The sequence below is a fragment of the Gorilla gorilla genome, chromosome 8, assembly GCF_029281585.2.
Source record: "Gorilla gorilla gorilla isolate KB3781 chromosome 8, NHGRI_mGorGor1-v2.1_pri, whole genome shotgun sequence".
Taxonomy (NCBI): Eukaryota; Metazoa; Chordata; class Mammalia; order Primates; family Hominidae; genus Gorilla; species Gorilla gorilla.
The window spans coordinates 134132365-134148811 of NC_073232.2; the positions used below are offsets into that span (position 1 = coordinate 134132365).

The 16447-nt window shown below is 39.0% G+C and overlaps 1 protein-coding gene across 12 annotated transcripts in view; it reads right to left on the reverse strand.

Annotated features, from left to right (window-relative positions):
• ATE1 (arginyltransferase 1) overlaps positions 1 to 16447 on the reverse strand; it is a 181201-nt gene that overhangs the window by 94606 nt on the left and 70148 nt on the right. The gene's annotated exons all lie outside the window — the stretch shown is intronic.

Genomic DNA, 16447 nt, shown 5'->3' on the forward strand with positions numbered 1-16447 from the left:
AACACCACCTGTTCCCCAGAAACCTACTGAAATAAAATAAATAAAATAAATAAAATAAAAACTATGTTCTTCTACTTCACACAAAGATTAGGAAAGAAATGCATGAGAAAAATATGAGGAACATAAAAGAAAAGGGTGAGGTGAGATACTGCCAGTTAAGCCTGTTCTGTGAGTGCCTCAGCTCTGAGAAGGTACACAACCCCATTATACCTTCTAGGTGAGAGTTCTTGTGTAAGTACAAAGGACTATGATACTTCTCCTTATTAGTCAAAGGAAAACAAAGTTATTCTTCATTATTATCTTAATTTAACTATAACTTCACAGGAAAAATCTAAAGATTTCAGAATATAACCATCTTCCTGTAAATATAGCTAGTTAAATGACATTTCTCATTTTAAAATTCAACATTTTAAATATAACTGACCTTAAATGAAAACCATATAAAGAACAGTATCAAGCAGCATAAAACAGGCTTTCCTGGAGACTGAGTGAATGTTAGAGATTACTAATTCAAGTGAACAAATATAATACTACTTGTACATCATTTTCACACAGCTAAAATCAGAGAATTATATGAATAAAAGCTAGAAGAGAATAAACAAAAATGAGAACAGGTTGAATAACACCAAAACCAAGCAAAAAAATCAAGAAAATAAGTCTACAAATCAATCTCTCATGAACACAGATGCAAAAATCCTCAACAAAATATTAGCAAATCAAATCCAACAATATATAAAAAGAATTATACCATGAACAAAAGAGAAATTTATTCCAGGTGTGCAAGGCTGACTTCACATTAGAAAAGCAGCTTTTTAAAAGGCAATTAATGAACAATCAATGTAATTCACCACATCAATAGGTCAAAAGAAGAAGTATCATATGATCATATCAATTGATGCAGGAAACATTACTGGCAAAACCCAACACCTATTCATGACTAATCACTCTTAACAAACTGGGAACAGAGGAAAGTTTTCTCAATTAGCTAAATAATACATATGCAAAAACCCACAGCTCACAGCATACTTACTAGTAAGAAAGAACAAGGTAAGGATATCCTCTCTCATCACTCCTAGTCAACATCATATTAGAAAGCTTAGCTTGTGCAATAAGAAAAGGAAATAAAAGGTGTATAGACTGGGAAGGAGGAAAAGCCTGTCTTTCTTTATAGATAACATGACTGAGGTAGGTTAAAACAAACAAACAAAAATCAGTAACAACAAAAAACTGAAATAAGCAATTACAGCAAGGTCCCAGAATACAAGGGTAATATACAAAAGTCAGGTGTTTTCTATATACCAACAATGACTGGAATTTGGAATACCATTTGCAATACAACAAAAAATGAAAGGTTTAGTTATAACTCAAACAAAATATATACAGAAAACTACAAAACTCTGACAAAAGGAATCAAAGATCTAAAAAACCAGAAAAATATTATGTGTGCATGGATTAGAAGACAATATTGTCATGACCTCAGTTTTTCCTAAGTTGATATATACATTTAATGTAATCACAATCAAAATCTCAGCAAGCTATTTTGCAGCTATCAAAAAACTGATTCTAAAGTTTATGTAGAGACAAAAGTCTCAGACTAGCCAACCCAATACTGTGGAAGAAAAAAGTTGGAAAAAAGTGTTGACACTCCCAATGTCAACACTTGCTATAAACCTGTAATAATCAAGATAGAGTGGTATTGGTGAAAGAACAGACATAGGTCAAGGTCAATGAGATAAAACAGACACACACAAATATAGTCAAATGATCTTTGACAAAGCAGCAAAGGCAATGCAATAGAGAAAGAATACTCTTTACAATAAATGGTGCTGTAACAACCAGACATCCATACGCAAAAAAAAAAAAAAAAAGGAATCCAGACACACACCTCACACCTTTCACAAAAATTAACTTAAAATGGATCATAAACCTAAATATAAAATGAGAAACTAGAAAACTTCCAGATGTTAATATCAAAGAAAATCTAGGCGAACTTAGGTTTGTCAATGAGTTTTTAGATAAAACACCAAAAGCACAATTCATGAAACAAAAAAACTGCTAAGTTGTACTTTATTAAAATTAAAAACTTCTGCTCTGTGAAAAACATTGTTAAAAGAAAAACTCAAGTCACAGACTGGGAGAAAATCTTGTAAAAGACATATCTGATAAAGAATTGGTATCCAAAATATACAAACACTTTCAAAATTCAACAACAAGAACACAAACTACCCAGTTAAAAAGTAGGCAAAATATTGGGTGTCATGGCTTATGCCTCTAATCCCAGTGCTTCGGGAGGCCGACGTGGGAGGATCCTCTGAGCCCAGGAGTTCAAGGCTGCAGTGAGCTAAGATCGTGCCACTGCACTTCAGCCTATGCAAGACCCTGTCTTTATTTTTAAAAATAAGGGAGAAGGGACAAATGATCTGAACAGAGACCTCACCCCAAGATGTACAAATGGCAAACAAACATATGAAAAGATGCTCAATATCACTTACCATTAGGGAACTGCAAATTAAAACAATGAGATAATACCACAAAACTAATAGAACGGCTGAAATCCAAAAACTGAATAAATACCAAATGCTGGTAAGGATGCAGAGTAATAGGAACTCTCATTCAGACGGTGGGAATGTAAAATGGTATAGATGATTTAGGAGCTGCTCATAAAATTAAAGATCTCAACATAAAAAAGAGCAATCACATTCCTAGGTATTCATCCAACTGATTTGAAAACTTACGTCACACAAAAACCTAAAACCCTATAAGTGAATGTTTATAAGTTTTATTGATAACCACACCAAACTGGAAGCAACCAAGATGTCCTTCAATAGGCAAATGGATAAACTATGGTACATCCATACAATGAAAGATTATTCAGCAATAAATAGAATAACTATCAAGACACACACACGAGAAACTTTACATATTGCTAAGTGAAAGATGCCGATCTGAAAAGGCTATATCCTGCACGATTCCAATTATAGGCATGTCTCATTTAATTGCATTTTGTTTTATTGTGTTTCACAGATAATGAGTTTAAAAAAAAAAAACTGAAGGTTTGTGGCAACCCCACTAGCAAGTCTATTGGGGCAATTTTTCTAAGCATGTGCTCATGTCATTAGCATTTTTTAGCAATAAAGCATTTTTTATTTAAGGTATGTATGTTGTTTTTTCAGATATAATGTTACTGCATACTTAAGAGACTACAGTGTAAACATAACCTTTATATGCTCTGGGAAACCAAAAATTTTGTGCAAGTGACTTTATCATGATATTTACTTTATTGCAATGGTCTGGAACCAAATCTACACTATCTCCAAGGTATGCCTGAAGACTCTGTAAAAGGCAAAACTACAGTGACAGTAAAAAGATTAGTGTTGGCAGGAGTTTGTGGGCTATTAGGGGAATGATGAATAGATGAAGCACAGGGACTTTTAGGTGGTGAAACTATTCTATATGATATTGCAGCAATAACAGATCAGTAAAAACCCACAGAACATTACAACACAAAAGAATGAACTGTAATGCATACAAATTTTTAAAAAATCATTTAGGAGGTTGCAGCATCCCAGGAAGAAACACAAGCTGTGACAAGTGAATCTAACTATATTACAAATGTATGAAACTACCTTACTGAAACTGCTGACGGAGGGGAAAGGTGCTGACCTAAGCAACTCTGGAAATGAAAGCAGTTTCTAAGAATGAAGGTAAAAGGAACTCTGCACCTAAACACCGTATCCTACTTGATAAAGTTGTTTCCCATAGAGTTACTGCTTAACAATTCTGATACTTCTACACATGAATACTGGAGGTGACCAATTCAGTAAATGGATGGCAGACAGTAAGAATCAGGTTTCTTACAGTTACAGTGGGAATTTACAGATAGGCAAGGGAAAAAAGGTAGAAAGAGTCATGTGCTAATGGATTAGAGTTGGAAACACTAATAAGAACTCATGTTTAGCTTAGTATAGATGCACAGTTACACATAGAAATATTTATAAATGTGCATAGATTATAGATATGTGCATATATATGCATTAGCATACACACATATTTCTTTGTTCTGTCAGCTGAGAGGGTCTAGAAGAAACAACACCCCAGGAGCAATGAGCATTCCTAGCACCCAGATCTTGGTGTCTAACACTATTCTGCAATAAAAGAAACCAGGGCCCCCAAGGAGAAATAGCTGATTCCAGAACTCAGGCAGGAAATATACAAGATCAGCCTGAAGTACCAGAAAGTAAAGTAGCACTATTCAAAAAAAAAAAAAAAAAAAAACCCAAAACCAAAATATCCAACATTGAGGGGGTATACCAATGGAGCACAGAAGTCTATTGAAAGAGCAACCAATGCACAAAGCCAGAACAATCTGAGCAACAAAATAAAACAGTACTGACTTTATAATCCCAAGTATGAGATAAATATTCATTAGTCCACACTGATATATATGATTGAATAAATTAATAAATGAGGCAGAAGACACAAATCTCCCATGCAGAAGAATTCCAGACAGTTTATGTAGCTATTCTGCCCTAAAGGTAGGGGAGCATAACTCCCTACTACTTAAGTGCAGGCTGCAGACAACTCCCTTCCAAAGAGTATTGTATGAAAGGAGGAAAATGGATTAATCGTGGAGATTATCAAGGTTAACAACCACCACAAGAGAGGATTTACTAAGGTGCTAGCAATATCAGTAATTTCTCAAACTTCCATTGGTGGTGTTAAAATGCTGTTTGGGGCTGGTCTGAGGGCAGTGGTGTTTACGACTAACTGATAACAACCAGTACAGATTTCTTTGTTCCTTCTCCATTCCCGCTGCTTCATTTGACTAGCCTAAATAAATAAATAAATAAATAAATAAATAAATAAATAAAATGTTATCTGGGCAATAAATACATCTTTAAAGTATTTCCACAAATGATAAATTATGTCAAAAACCAGTTTTAGTATTCACTGTCATATACAGAATTGCTCTTTAAAAAAAGTCTCTATTTCCATAGAAACAGATACAATACAAAGAGTAAAAGCAGGTGAGCAAAAAGAAGCACTAACCAAAAGAAAACTGGAAGAAATGTTAACCTCTTATAACTACAACAGTGAATGGACACCAATATTCTATCTAACATGTGGAAGCCTAACCACCTACCTCAGAAATCAGAAGGCTCAACTATGTAACAAGAAATAAACAAGTTTCTACATATTAGTGAATTTTATGAAAACCATCTTTTAAAAATGTAAGCCTCAAGGCTGATAGGAATGAGACTACCTGTCTTTAAAAATAATCATGCGGCTGGGCGCGGTGTCTCACACATGTAATCCCAGCACTTTGAAAGGCCGAGGTGGGTGGATCACAAGGTCAGGAGTTCAAGACCAGCCTGGCCAACATAGTGAAACCCTGTCGCTACTAAAAATATAAAAAATTAGCTGGGCATGGTGGTGGGTACCTGTAATCCCAGTTACTCAGGAGGCTGACGCAGGAGAATCGCTTGAACCCGGGAGGCGGAGGTTGCAGTGAGCTGAGATCGCGCCACTGCACTCCAGCCTGGGTAACAGAGCGAGACTCTGTCTCAAAAATAGTAATAATAATAATAATAGTGAAAGGCCAGGCGTGGCAGCTCATGCCTATAATTGCAGCACTTTGGGAGGCCAAGGTGGGCAGATCACGAGCTCAGGAGATCAAGATCATCCTGGTCAACACAGTGAAACCCTGTCTCTACTAAAAATACAAAAATTAGCCTAGCGTGGTGGCATGTGCCTGTAATCCCAGCTACTCAGGAGGCTGAGGGAGGACAGTTGCTTGAACCAGGGAGTCAGAGGTTGCAGTGAGCTGAGATCACACCACTGCACTCCAGCCTGGGGACAGAGCGAGACTCCGTCTCAAAAAAATTAAAAAAATAATCGTGAACAGGCCAGGCGTGGTGGCTCACACCTGTAATCCCAGCACTTTGGGAGGCCGAGGCGGGCAGATCACGAGGTCAGGAGATCGAGACCATCCTGGCTAACACGGTGAAACCCCGTCTCTACTAAAACTACAAAAAATTAGCCAGGTGTGGTGGCACATGCCTGTAATCCCAGCTACTCGGGAGGCTGAGGCAAAAGAATCGCTTGAACCTGGGAGGCGGAGGTTGCAGTGAGCTGAGATCACATCACTGAACCCTGGCCTGGGTGACAGAGCAAGACTCCATCTAAAAAATAGTAATAATAATCGTGAACGAAAGCAGCCACTGCAGTGACATGGAAACTGAGAAAAGCTGTCAGTTTGTGATATTTAAGGTGGAAAGCCTGTGAAATGTCAGAAAACCTACAAGTCAAAAGCTAATTAGGCAGCTCTGAAATAAGTCTAAATTATTCCATTACTTCAGTGTAGTACATCATTCTAGGACTCATTAAATCTAATGTGTGTTCATTCATTCATTCATTCATTCATTCATTAAAAAACTTATTTACCGGCTGGGTGTGGTGGTCATGCGTGTAATCCCAGTACTTTGGGAGGCAGAGGCAGGCCGATCATTTGAGGCAAGGAGTTCGAGACCAGCCTAGCCAACATGGCAAAACCCCATCTCTACTAAAAATACAAAAAATTAGCCAGGTGTGGTGGTGGGGGCCTGTAATCCCAGCTACTCAGGAGGCTGATGCAGGAAAATCGCTTGAACCCGGAATGCAGAGGCTGCAGTGGGCCAAGATCACGCCATTGCACTCCAGCCTGGGCAACAAGAGTGAAACTCAAAAAAAAAAAAAAAAAAAAGGGCCAGGTGCGGTGGCTCATGCCTGTAATCCCAGCACTTTGGGAGTCCAAGGCGGGCGGATCACCTGAGGTCAGGAGTTCGAGACCAGCCTGGCCAACATGGTGAAACCCTGTCTCTACTAAAAATGAAAAAATTAGCTGGGCATGGTGATGGGCGCCTGTAATCCCAGCTACTTGGGAGGCTGAGGTAGGAGAACTGCTTAAACCCAGGAGATGGTGGTCCCAGTGAACCAGGATCACGCCACTGCACTCCAGCCTGGGTGACAGAGCAAGACTCCCTCTAAAAAAAATAAAGTATTTATTAAGAACATAAGTATGCTCATGCCTGTAATCCCAGCACTTTGGGAGGCAGAAGCGGGCAGATCACCTGAGGTCAGGAGTTGAAGACCAGCCTGGCCAACGTGGTGAAACCCCATCTATACTAAAAATACAAAAATTAGCCAGGCGTGGTGGCACACACCTGTAATCCCAGCTACTCAGGAGGCTGAGGCACGAGAATTGCTTGATCCCAGGAGGTGGAGATTACAGTGAGCCACAATCACCCCATTGCACTCCAGCCTGGGCGACAGGATCAAAACTCCATCTCAAAAAAAAAAAAAGAATATAAGTATAATCTCAATAAGCACATTATTAAATAAACAATGCATTCTGTTAACCCTAAATATAAATCAGTCTTACTTGTTCAAACTACAATTACCTTCTCAGTTTCTGATTTTCATCATGTTTCTCATCCCTGGACCTCCCATCTGAAAACCTGTTTCAGTTACTTCATAGGTTTGTTCTCCTCTGAGTCCAGTCATAACCAATTTGTCCTACCATAGACATTACTCCCATCTCTCAATTCCTGTGTAAGCTGGGGTCTTCCCCAAATGCAGAGCACTTCCTGTAAGACATGGGCTGCCTCATAATTACTTAGGAAACAATAAGCTATATACCTATCTACTCTGCCTCCCATCACTTCACAGATGATCCAAGAAAAGCAGGTCAGAGGCCATTTTCCTAAAAGATAACTGGTCGACTCAGCACTCTTGGTTAATAATGATCTGCTCTTCTCAATTTGGCTAGTAAGTCAATCAGTACAATTTTTTTCAACAGGTACATGGCAGCTTTGGAGAATGAGTTGGAGGTGAGCCTGAGATATTGATTCTCTTTGCGTTCCTTGCAGCTGGAGCAGCCAGAACCCCCAGATCACTCACGCCTAGCTAAGAAATTCAGGAAAAAAAAAAAAATTCAGTGCCTGCCCTCCAATACCATAAACTGATTTAACAAACATGTCTGATGTTTGTTTATGAACACATCTGGTCATCCTGCAGCTAGGAGTTTGCCCTTACTGAAGAATCAATACAAAGATCTATCTATAAGAGTGGTCACGCAGCATTGTTGTTATAGAGAAAAACTAGAAACTAACTCACTATCAAATAATGAAGTGGTGAATTACCTCAACCTATCCACACAGTTGCATTGAGTATTCCATGCAGCAATTAACAACATAAGCATTTCGTTATATGTCCTAACACAGAGAAGCTCAAAAACACCAAGAATGAACCTGTTTTTAAAAAAGAATCAACACTAAACAATACATACATACAAATTATTTAGCCCACTGGAGGGGTATCCTCCAACTCTCTACACTCTCCTCTACCACCCCACCCCAACTAGGTCCAAAAGAGCTATGTCTTACAACAGTCCCTTAACTTAGCTTTCCAGGAGGCTCAGTCATCCATTCCTAGAGAAGCCTCCTTAACTCACTTACCATTCTCTATTTACTGCCTTGAGAATTCTACTTCAATATGTGGAATTGTATTTCCTTAAACCTTAGTCAAAAAGGTAATCATGTCTCGGTATCATGAAATAATTTTGAACTTGAGGACCCTCTGAAAGGGCCTCAGGGACCCCTGGCATTACCAGGCCACACTCTTGAGAATCACTGATATCCATTTATTTTGGAAGTACAGGTAGAAGAGGAGCCTGCCAACTTTAAGCGGCAAATAGAAACTGAGCAGGTTATAGGATTCAAAGTCAAAAGATCTGGATTTGAGCCCTAACTCCACTGTACACTTTTCTGGCTATTTGAACTAAGTAAGACAGTAATTTAACTTCTTTTAAGAGTTTCAGGCCGGGCGCGGTGGCTCACGCCTGTAATCGCAGCACTTTGGGAGGCCAAGGTGGGTGGATCGCGAGGTCAGGAGATCGACACCATCCTGGCTAACACAGTGAAACCCTGTTTCTACTAAAAATACAAAAAATTAGCCAGGCATGGTGGCGGGAGCCTGGAGTCCCAGTTACTTGGGAGGCTGAGGCAGAAGAATGGCATGAACCTGGGACGTGGAGCTTGCAGTGAGCCAAGGTCGCACCATTGCACTCCAGCCTGGGCCACAGAGCGAGACTCCATCTCAAAAAAAAGAAAAAAAAAAAAAAATTTCAGTGTCCAGGCAGGGTGTGGTGGCTCACAGCTGTAATCTCTGCACTTTGGAGGCTGCAGCGGGCAGATCGCTTGAGTCCAGGAGTTTGAGACCAGCCTGGCAACATGACAAAACCCTGTCTCTACTAAAAATACAAAGTAGTAGCCAGGTGTGGTGGCACATGCCTGTACTCCCAGCTACTCTGGATGCTGAGGTGGGAGGATCGCTTGAGCCTGGGAGGCAGAGGTTGCAGTGAGGCGAGATCGTGCCACTGCACTCCAGCTTGGGCAACAGAGCAAGACCCTGTTTCAAAAAATAAAAACATAAAAAATAAAAGTTTCAATGTCTGCATTTTTCAAACAAGAATCATACTACCGGTCAGTCTCAACTGTCATTAGTTGTGAGAAACAACAATATACAAATAAAAGCACTTTGCAGACTATAAAAAGTCTAGGTCAGTTTTTGTTTTTGTTTTGTTTTGTTTTTTTGAGATGGAGTCTACAAAATTACATCAGTAGCTAACTTAACAGCAAAGTTACTTAAACAGCAGTTATCTTGCATTTCCTCATACATAAATCTGTCATGTGACTAGCAAAATTTAGTAATTTATCTTTACCAGTCTGCAGTTTTGCATATTTTGGATATCTGAAAGAATTAATTAACTAATTCCTCAATTTCAAGGATTTAGCTGATAACAAGAAAAAATAATAATAAATTTCACCTCTACCTATACAAAAGAAAAACCACCTTAAATGTTGGGGAGGAAAGGAATGACTTCTGTGATTAATGACCTATGTGGTATAATACCAAAGGCACTGTGTAGAAATGTCATCAATATTAATAGGCTAATTCTGGCTTCCAGCCAAACTGCTCCCAAAATGGGTGCATATTTACTCTGATAAAGTATACCTGTCTCTTTATCCACCTGCTTCTATGTACCTTAGTTATGCCCAGAACACAGTAAAGGCTCAAAAGAACAGGAGACTGGAGAGTCATATGCCAGGCATCAGGCCAGTATTTGAGGGGATTTACTACGAAGTTCAAAGATAGGAAGACTGAAAGTCTTCAGGGGCTTTAAGAGAGCAGAACCTGAGTTCTCTTCTCTTCCAAAGCAGCTGAAAATACCTCTCCCACATTGTACCTGTACAATACAAAAATCTATGATGAGACAATTAATGTCCCAAATTTTTAGTAAATAACAGTTAATGGAGGCACCCAAAGGTAATCCTTTTAGGCACCTGATACAAAGTCTGCATTGTGTTAAAATAACTTACTCCTGCAACTGTTTGGCTTTTTTATTTTTTTTAACAGTTTCATGAAACACTTCACCGAAGTTTGAAAAATAGAAACACACACTTTGGGAGGCAGAGGCAGGCAGCTCACTTGAGGTCAGGAGTTTGAGACCAGCCTGGCCAACATGGCGAAACCCCTTCTCTACTAAAAATACAAAAATTAGCCGGACATGGTGGCAGGTGTCTGTAATCCCAGCTACTTGGGAGGCTGAGGCAGGAAAATCACTTGAACCCGGGAGGCAGAGGTTGCAGTGAGCTGAGATCGCACCACAGCACTCCAGCCTGAGCGACACAGCAAGACTCTGTCTCAAAAAAATAAATAATAGAAACACAAAGATGTGCTAAGCCACTGTGGCTTCATTTCTCTAAAACATCAAAAACTAAATTTAAAATTTTGAAATAATAGTCTACAGTTAAGAAATGAAAAAATAATAAATTTGGAAAATGCAACTAGTAATGCTCACTGTTAAAATAGCACATAGTTTTAGATAAGTTACTTAAAAATCAAGTGCAACAGATTCCTAATTTTCTGGCTGACAATTAGACACTAAAGACAGGGGAAAATAAATTTAGTATTATCAATGGAGCGATTATGAGTAATTTTTACATTCTTTTCCTCTATTTTCTGTATTTTTCAATAAACATGCATTAACGTTATAATCTAAAGAGTTTTTAAAAACTAAATTGAAGAGGCCGGGTGCGGTGGCCCAGCACTTTGGGAGGCCGAGGTGGGCGGATCATGAGGTCAGGAGGTCGAGACCATCCTGGCTAACATGGCGAAACCCCGTCTCTACTAAAAATACAAAAAATTAGCCGGGCATGGTGGCGGGCGCCTGTAGTCCCACCTACTCGGGAGGCTGAGGCAGGAGAATGGTGTGAACCCAGGAGGTGGAGCTTGCAGTGAGCAGAGATCATGCCACTGATCCAGCCTGGGGAACAAAGTTAGACTCCGTCTCAAAAAAAAAAAAAAAAAAAATCTAAATTGAAGAATTACTAGTTCAGGTCAGGCATCCCAAAAATGCTCCATAATCAGAAACTTTTTGAGCACTGAGAAATAATGTTCAAAGGAAATGCATATTGGAGCATTTCAGATTTTAGATTTTCAAGCTTGGGATGCTCAACCAGTAAGTATAATGAAAATATTTCAAAATCTGAAAAAAATCCAAAATCCGAAATACTTTGCTTCCAGGCATTTCAGATATGGCATACTTAATGTGTAATTATTAAATAGAACAGATAAGGAATACTCAACTTAAATCATTGTTAAAAAAAATAGGTGGTAGAAAGATGATCTGAAAAGAGTAATTATTGGGTGTCTTAGTCTATCCAGGCTGCTATAATAAGATACCTTAGACTGGGCATTTTATAAAGAATAGAAACTTACTATGCACAGTTCTCGAGGCTGGGAAGTACAAGTTCAAGGCACCAACAGATTTGGTGTCTGGTGAGGGTTTGTTACTCATAAATGGTGGCTTCTGTCTCCTCACATGATGGTAGGGGAAGGTAGCTCCCTTCAACCACTTTTATAAGGGCACGTAATCCCATTATTCAGGGCAGAGCATGTATAACATAATCACTTTCCAAAAGGCCTCACCTCTTAGAATACTATGACACCGAGTATTAGGTTCTAACATATAAATTTTGGGGGACTACCAACATTCAGACTACAGCACTGGGTATTCTTTCAGTGAAGCTCTAGGCTTGATTTTCTATTGACTGGGTTATTTTACAACTCTGCAGGTGCAGAGGTTAACTTGTAGATTTCTGTTGGGGGTGGGGTACAAATAATCCCTTACATGGTTTACCACCATGTAAGACAATAACCAGTTGTTTTTATCTAATCTAGCAATCTCATCTCAATCACATGCATATATCTTAGTATCTGCACATATTCTTAAATGCTCTTTGTACCAGTTTTAATGCCTTACTGGTTTTGCACTAACTGAGTCAATATTTGGCATGTGTTTGTCCTCTATTTGCATGAAGGTCACAATTTTATCTTTTTAAAAATTATAGTCAGCAGTTCTGGAGGTCATCCACTGAGAAGCTCAAGTAGACTAGATGGAGCTAAGTAAATGAGAAACACACCTCACAGTCTGTTAAGCCTAACACAACTTTTCTCGGCTCCCAAAGAGATGCTCATGCAGCCATAAAGCTCTAACTTTGCTCACTGTTTCTCTATGTATTTTTCTGCTTCTCCACTAAGTTTGTGCCTTTGTGTTTCTGATTCACTTGTGACCCATATATTATCCCCAGGGATGGTAGTAATGAGAAAGGAAAAAAAAACGGTCAGGCAGACAGTTAGGATGGGTCTTTGGTAAAACTCCTTCAAACATAGAAACACCCTAAAAAATCAAGCTGCAGGCACAAATAGAGCAGCCTGGCGAAAACTCAGGCTGCAGCTGCACAGGTAAGAAAGCAAGGCCCAATACAGAAGCCTTTGTTCTTGGTGTAACCCACGGGCTCCCAGAAAAAAGTTTCCTCCCCTTTTCAGGCATGTACACGGTGGGTTCCACGGGAACTTGCACAGGGAAGGGTGGACCTTACCCAAAACAAACCCACAGTAGCACAACCAAGAGAAGCTGTACTTTGTGCTTGCCTAAAGACATGCCCGCAGCTGCACAGATAAGCGGAGTTACACAGACAGCTTCACACGTAAGGGAAGTTACACAAACAGCTACAGAGATGAGGGGGGATTCTTATAAAAGCTTTTGTATTCAACTGTAAAAATGGCAACCCTCTCCCAGGCCCCCTCTCTGCTGTGGACAGCTTTTTTCTTTCACTTATTAAACTTTCGCTCCAATCTCACTCTGTGTCCACACTCCTTAATTTTCTTGGTCGTGAGACAAATAATTCCATGTACTACCTCAGATGACAAGACTGAAACATGGTGCACTGGCAAGATTGCAACAGTAATAGGTAGATTTCATTTATGGTCTGTTGGATGGATGACAGAAACCTATTCTCTGTTGGATGACAGATGACAGAGAATCTGGTTTGTTAGTCCTTTTGTTTGTCTAATTGTGTATTTGTGAGTTAATCAATTAAGGAGAACAGCTCCTGTGAGATCTGAAGCGATGAGTTTCTGTGTTTACTTGTGATCTATGGCTAACGTTGTAGAACTGAAGCGAAAAGCCTTCTACATGTTTCTGCATCTATAATTCGAAAAAGTTGTTATTTCTCATTGTATGTGAAATATTTTCCTACCTCCAGAGGGTATTAATAAATTACATGTTACAGCTCTTAAACAGAAGAGCTCTGTAAAATTGATTTACAGAGATAAGAAAGCATGTATATAAATTAAAATATTCTCCAAATTCACAGAAACTAAAGAAACTCTTAACAGAAACTGCTAGCTCAGAAACATTTTTAAGAATCCAAGTATAGGCCAGGTGTGGTGGCTCACACCTGTAATCCCAGCACTTTGAGAGGCTGAGGTAGGAGGATCACCTAAGGTCAGGAGTTCAAGACCAGCCTGGCCAACATGGTGAAACCCTGGTCTCTACTAAAAATACAAAAATTAGCCAGGTGTGGTGGTGGGCACCTGTAATACCAGTTACTCGGGAGGCTGAGGGAGGAGAATTGCTTGAACCCAGGAGGCGGAGACTGCAGTGAGCTGAGATCACACCATTGCACTCCAACCTGGGCAACATGAGCAAAACTATATCTCAAAAAAAAAAAAAAAAAAAAAAAAAGAATCCAAGTATATATAACCAAGGTAAATCTTTGGATAAATAAGGCTAGTTTAAAATGTTTGGTCTGAGGGGAAAAAAGTTATCGCTTTTCTCAGAATTATTAGTATTAAGTATAATACATGAGTAGATTTTTAAAAATAATACAGGCATACCTGGCCGGGCGCAGTGGCTTACACCTGTAATCCCAGCACTTTGGGAGGCCAAGGCGAGCAGATCACTTGAGGGCAGGAGTTGGAGACCAGCCTGGCCAAAAAGAAGAAATCCCGTCTCTACTAAAAATACAAAAATTAGCTGGGTGTGGTGGTGGGCACCTGTAATACCAGCTACTCAGGAGGCTGAGGCAGGAGAATCGCTTGAACCCAGGAGGAGGAGGCTGCAGTGAGCCGAGATCATGCTACGGCACTCCAGCCTGGGTGAAAGAGCCAGAATCTGTCTCAAAAAGATAATAATAATATAGACATCTTGCAGGTACTATGGGTTTTGTTCCAGACCACTGCAATAAAGTGAACATCACAATAAGGCAAATCACATAAATGTTTTGGTTTTCCTATTGTTTACACTATGCTGTAGTCTATTAAGTGTGCAACAGCACATCCAAATGCAATATATATATGTTGATTTAAAAATATTTCAGTGCCAAAAAATGGTGCTGGAAAAATGACACCAAAAGACTTGTTCAACATAGGATTGCCACAAACCTTCAATTTGTAAAAAACGGTGTATCTGAGAAGTGCAACGAAGCGTAACAAAATGAAGGATGTCATATAGGGGTTGGTTTCTAATGAGAATAGTTCAACTGAACTTTCAAAACTACTCATTGGTTTACTAATCAAAAAAGCTAACATCATACCTCTGTAATGCTGAAGATTTTGAAAAATCTAAGTTTGTGTTCAACTAAATTGAATTATAATTCTGATAAACATTGTTTAAACTTTTTTATTTATAGTAAAATATCCAAAAAATTTGTTTGAACCACTTTTTTATTTTTATTGTTTACTTCACTTTGGGTTTTTTAAAAATTTCAACTTTTATTTTAGATTCAGAGAGTAAAGATGCAGGTTTGTTACACGGGTATGTTGTATGATACTAAGGTTTGGGATACAAATGGTCCCAACACCCAGGTAGTTAAGCCTAGTACCCAACAGTTAGTTTTTCAACCCTTGCCCCACTTCCCTTCTTTTTATCATAGCCTCCACTGTCTACTGTTCCCATCTTTATGTCCATGTGTACCCAAGGTTTAGCTCCCACTTAAAAGCAAGAACATGTGGTTTTCTGATTCTGTGTTGGTTTGCTTAGGATAATGGTCTCCAGCTGCATCCATGCTGCTGCAAGAGACATCATTTTGTTCTTTATTATGGCTGCATAGTATTCCACGGTGTATATGTACTACATTTTCTTTAACCACTCCACCTTTGATGGGCTAGTTCAGCCACTGTGGAAAGCAGTGTAGAGATTTCTCAAAGAACTAAAAATAGTATTTGACCCAGCAATCCCATTATTGGGCATATACCTAAAGGAAAATAAATCATTCTGCCAAAAAGACACAGGCACTCATACATTCATCATAGCTCTATTCACAACGGCAAAGAAACAGAATCAACCTACATACCCATTTTAACAATTTGTAAGTGTACAGTTTAGCGTCATCAAGTACATTCACATTACCACGTAACTATCCACACAATCCATCCATAACCTTTTTGATCATCCCAGACAGAAACTATGTACCCATTAAATAATTAACTCTCCATTCTCTCCTCTCCGCTGCCCCTGGCAACCATCACTTCACTTTCTAGCTGTAGCCACTTGACTACTCTATGTACCTCATGTAAGTAGATCATATAATATTTGTCCTTTTGTAATTGGCTTATTGCACTTAGCGTAATATTGTCAAGGTTCATTCAGCATGTGTGATTGAGAATTTCCCTCCTTTTTAAGGCTGAATAATATTCCTTCATATCTATATACCATTTTGTTTATCCATTCATCCACTGATGAATACTTGGGTTGCTTCTACCTTTGGCTACTGTGAATGATGCTGCTCTGAACACTGCTATATTGTTCAAGTCCCTATCTTCTTTTGTGTATATATGCACAAGTGGAATTGCCAGATGACATGGTAATTCTACTTTTAATGTTTTGAGGAATTGTTACACATTTTTCCACTGCAGCTGTACCATTTCATGTTCCCACCAGCAATGCACAAGAGCTCCAATTTCTCTACAACCATGCCAACAGTTACCGTTTTCCATTTTTTTAATAATAGCCCTCCTAATAGGTATGAAGTGATATCTCATTTTGGTTTTGATTTGTATT